The following is a 4,206-nucleotide window of genomic DNA, read 5'->3' as shown; positions in this document are numbered from 1 at the left end:
TCACGTGTACCATGTGCTTCTACAAACGAAAACAATAATTGAGACACTTGGGTTCCCCTGATTAAATAAAAAATTGGCATGTAGTCTCTTACCATTCCAAAATCACCTGTTGTATTCGACCCTTAAGTTAGAAAAAGAGGGACAATCGACTATGAACTCCAAATCAGAAATGGCATATATTCAATAGGATTTTGATGGATGACGTCTCCTCGATCCGTGGATCCATTCTGTTAGATAAGTCTTTTTAGTAAGATCTTTCAACAGCCTAGATAGTTAAAAAGATGTAATAATCTTTTAGAGTATTGTCTTTAAACATCTACACAGTTTGATTAGTATCCTAATCTACAATGTTTATACAAAGCTGTTGAATGAAAGATTTTAGGTGTCCAAAGACCCATTTTGGGTTTTCATGAGCTTTTTAGAGCATTAATCTTTCTGGTTTTCTATCTTTCATTGCCAAATGGAAAAGACCAAACTTTGCTCTTCCAAACTTTAAAAACAAATCACACTAAAAGATTTGCCAAATGCCCCCAAAATCGCCTGTTATGCTCAATACATCAAATGAACACTGTAGCAGGTGTACAGGTTAAGAAGGTAGTCATGGGTCGGGTTTTAACATTATCCAGACCCAAAACCAATCATTTGGTTAACATTCTATTTTGTCCTTTTTTATTTTTTCTAAAATAAATTGTTACTTCTCATGCCATCTGCCTTGTAAGTGCTAAGTTCAAATATTTTTCAAAAATTTAATGCTTTATCTTTAAAAATAATTGTGACAAAACACACGTCCCTGTAAATTTTCATTTAGGCTTCGTTTGGTTTGAGGGAAAAGGATGGGAAAAGAGGAATATCCCTAAATGATGCCTTTTTCTCATGTTTGATTGTTGGGATATAGTGGTATGGGATGAAAAAAGAATGAGAAGCAACATCCCAACAATAAGTAAATCGGATCCCACCAAAATGGTGCGATCCCAGTGAGAAAGGAAAATTGTGAGACGCGACTGAGAAAAGTTATCGGGCTTTCTCAGGCCTGAACTCAAGATTCTCCTTCTTCCTTCAGCCAAGCATTCCAACGGTTGTATCTCTGGCGATTTCTTTGGTGATATCAAGCAAAGGTAAAACCAAATCTACACTCCTCTTGCTTTGGCGAGCCATTTCCTATATTTTCTTGTATATTCTGGTGGATAAGAATGTTTTTACCATAGTTGCGTCAGTCTCTGCAATGACTGATCCCATTTCATCTTTTTCACTATTTTCGGCAAGGAGAAGCTCCATTCTCCTTGTTTAGGCGAGATTTGTTAGGAGATTTGGTAGGACAGTCTGTTTTAGCGAGCGAAGGAGAAGCTCCATTTCATCTTCTTCAGGACATGTACAAGTATAGGGGTTTTCTCTGAGATTCACGTTACAATGCTGTGACGAAGGGTTTTTTTTTTTTTTGTTTTCTTGTTATTTTGAAGTGATGCTATTTGTTAGGTACAGGGGTTTTCTCTGAGATTTTTTTTTTTTGTTATTCGATCATCAAATCACTACTGGTTTGATCGATTTACAATGGTGTGCATTTTTTTTTCCATTGTGACTTCCAACAAGACTGCCTATTCTTTTGGTTTGATTTCGGAACCCTTCTCTACCATGATCAAAAGAGGGAACCAATTGGTTCTTCTGAAGTGCTGACTTCATTCCTTGATTTACTGTAGATTTATCAATGGTTAGAAGAGGAAACCAAATGGGTAGATTTTTTTGGGGTTAGAAGAGGAAAAGAGAGAATCTCCACTTCTTTAGGTTCCTAAAACTTCTCTTGTGCTACAAGAGGAACCCCACTTTTTTCCTGTTAAACAAAAAACACACCAACACTTCCATTGGTAACAGATTATCTTTCCTAATCTTGACAAATGTTGTAATATAGAAAAGCATATACAGGTGCATTAACATCATGTCTTCAATTATGCCGTATGGCAAATCAATATTTTAAAAGGTGTGTGAAGTTTACTCCTTGGGGCAAGGCTTGGGGGGAACACCCCATGCATGGTAAGCCACATACCTCACATCCTGAGGTGGCTTATGCAATGTGTTTCATATATGAATTGAGGCAGAGGTTCTCATCACAATACTGATTTAAAGATCAATACCAAGTTTTCATGCGAGTTGATTCTTTTAACTCTACAAGGATTTTAACCACTAATTGTGGTTTTAATTTACAATAACAACTTTAATATAGTTTTTAAGGATATCCAAGCATGTAGTTTTTTTTCTTGGATTTTTAACAAGATCTAAAAAGAAAAAAACATTAAGAAAATAGTTAGAGCAGAAAAGTGCAAGTAGCTTGAAGTCCACTAGCACAAAACAGCTTGCCATGAGACCCCAAACAACAAACTGGAAACTGAGTCTTGCATCCAATGGCCTAATCCATAGCCCCCGCCCCCAAGCCCAATCTACATCTCATAACACTTTAAGCTAAGGGTCCATTTAGTTCAGACGGGAATTAGAATTAGAATTGGAATAAGTTAGAATGAGATCTCATTCCCAAGGGAGGGGGAGTGAATGGCCATTTCTTCAAATGGGGGAATGCCATTCCACCAGGAATGGGAATGTGATTTCAATTCTGCCCAAACAGTTGGAATCGGAATGGGCCATTTCGATTCAGATTTGAGACCCCTATTCCCACAAGACAGAACCTAGGAGTCTCCTTAAACAATCAGCCTCCCAAAGCCTAAAGCACATTGTTTTTTTTTTTCTTTATTTCCTTAAGCTTTTAGTAATTGATTACATTATGATTTTCATATGCACTCTTATATAAAGTGTCCTATGCACATGGTTATATATTTGTTATTATAAAGCTTACAACCCATGCTCTGGAAGGTTCTAGCATCTCGCCTTACTCCTCTGCCTTTTAAAACATTGCATAAGCATTACTTTTTTTTTTTTTTGAGAAAAAGCATTATTGATATTGCATCATACAAATCTCTCCCTAAAACTAGACAAAATAACATTTGAATCAGACTTCACACAAATCCCTGACAATTAAAATACTCTAAATGACAATAAATAAGATCCAAGAGAACCATTTTAGTTATAAATATATCTGATGAAAGAATTCTGCAGCCATAGAACCACATTTCACTGCCACATGGAGGAATTGATAATAACTTTCATTCAAAAGAAAAGGGAAGGGACAATATGAGAAGATGCTATAATGTAGAGGCGCCTAAGCTGAAAATAGGGTGATGTAGTAAACATATGTGATGCAATGCTAGGGCTGAGAAAAGGGAAGCAACAATCATGTTTTTCTCTAGGCCTGCATATATATATATATATATATATATTTATTTATATTGTCTAATCACCATTCTATGTTATTAGTGTGATGATGCTATTAATATATACTTGTCAGGTCCAATCTGGAAGTTGTTTTAACTGCAGCCTTTAATGCTATTTTTCCTTGAAAGAATGCTAAAACTAGATTGAGTTCACAACAGTACATCATCCGTGTATTTCTTAATGCTGCAAAATTTTCCTTCAGCAGTACCATCATTCCGGCTAACCTCTGCAAGAGAGAGTCCACAATGTCAAGATTATGTAATTCCTATCATCCAGATCATCATTCAGATATTTTGAAGTTGGATGATGGAGAAACAACATTTAGGCTTTGATATCTTTGAAATTTACAAGTTTAATGGCATCTAATTCTGCTTTTGAATTTTTTGATTGTTTTAGTTTAAGAGGAGGAACTAGCCTAATTATAAAATTAATTGAAGCATGGACTTTTCATAGATTTGATGCCTCAAAACTTGGACCCTTGGTTAGGATCTCTTGGTCTTTATTTTTAATTTATTTGTATCAAATGTGTAGCGAGTTTGATATGCAAAGAAATCATAATTACTGTGGTCTTTGGCAATATGCAAAGAAAAGACCCAACATCTTAGATATGCTTTTGCATCTTACTATGGTGGAAAGCACAAAACTAAATAGATCAAAATGATTTAAGTGGGGAGTCCAGACAAAATATAAATGTTTGAATGAGTCTAAATTTTGTTTACTAGTAAAATTACAAAACTCTAATCCCAATGTTTTCGTGTTCACTCTTATGCCATTAAGCTATCATTCCAATACTTGCAGAATCTTTTGATGCACATATAACACAAGCCTTAAGTTTTACTGATTAATGAACGTCTATCATTAGGAATTCAACTTAGCTATATTGTCCAAGAA

General features: G+C 35.3%; 1 long non-coding RNA gene across 1 annotated transcript; it reads left to right on the top strand.

Moving 5' to 3' along the window:
• The first annotated feature begins 835 nt into the window (after nucleotides 1-835).
• Nucleotides 836-3,767, top strand: LOC104588755 (uncharacterized). Its single transcript, XR_733843.3, has 2 exons — nucleotides 836-1,115; nucleotides 3,389-3,767. It is a non-coding gene; the product is annotated as an uncharacterized LOC104588755 (long non-coding RNA).
• The last annotated feature ends 439 nt before the right edge of the window (nucleotides 3,768-4,206 follow it).

This window comes from Nelumbo nucifera, chromosome 3 (genome assembly GCF_055504915.1).
Source record: "Nelumbo nucifera cultivar China Antique chromosome 3, China Antique-T2T, whole genome shotgun sequence".
NCBI classification, from domain to species: Eukaryota; Viridiplantae; Streptophyta; class Magnoliopsida; order Proteales; family Nelumbonaceae; genus Nelumbo; species Nelumbo nucifera.
This window is presented reverse-complemented; position numbering and strand designations above follow the sequence as displayed.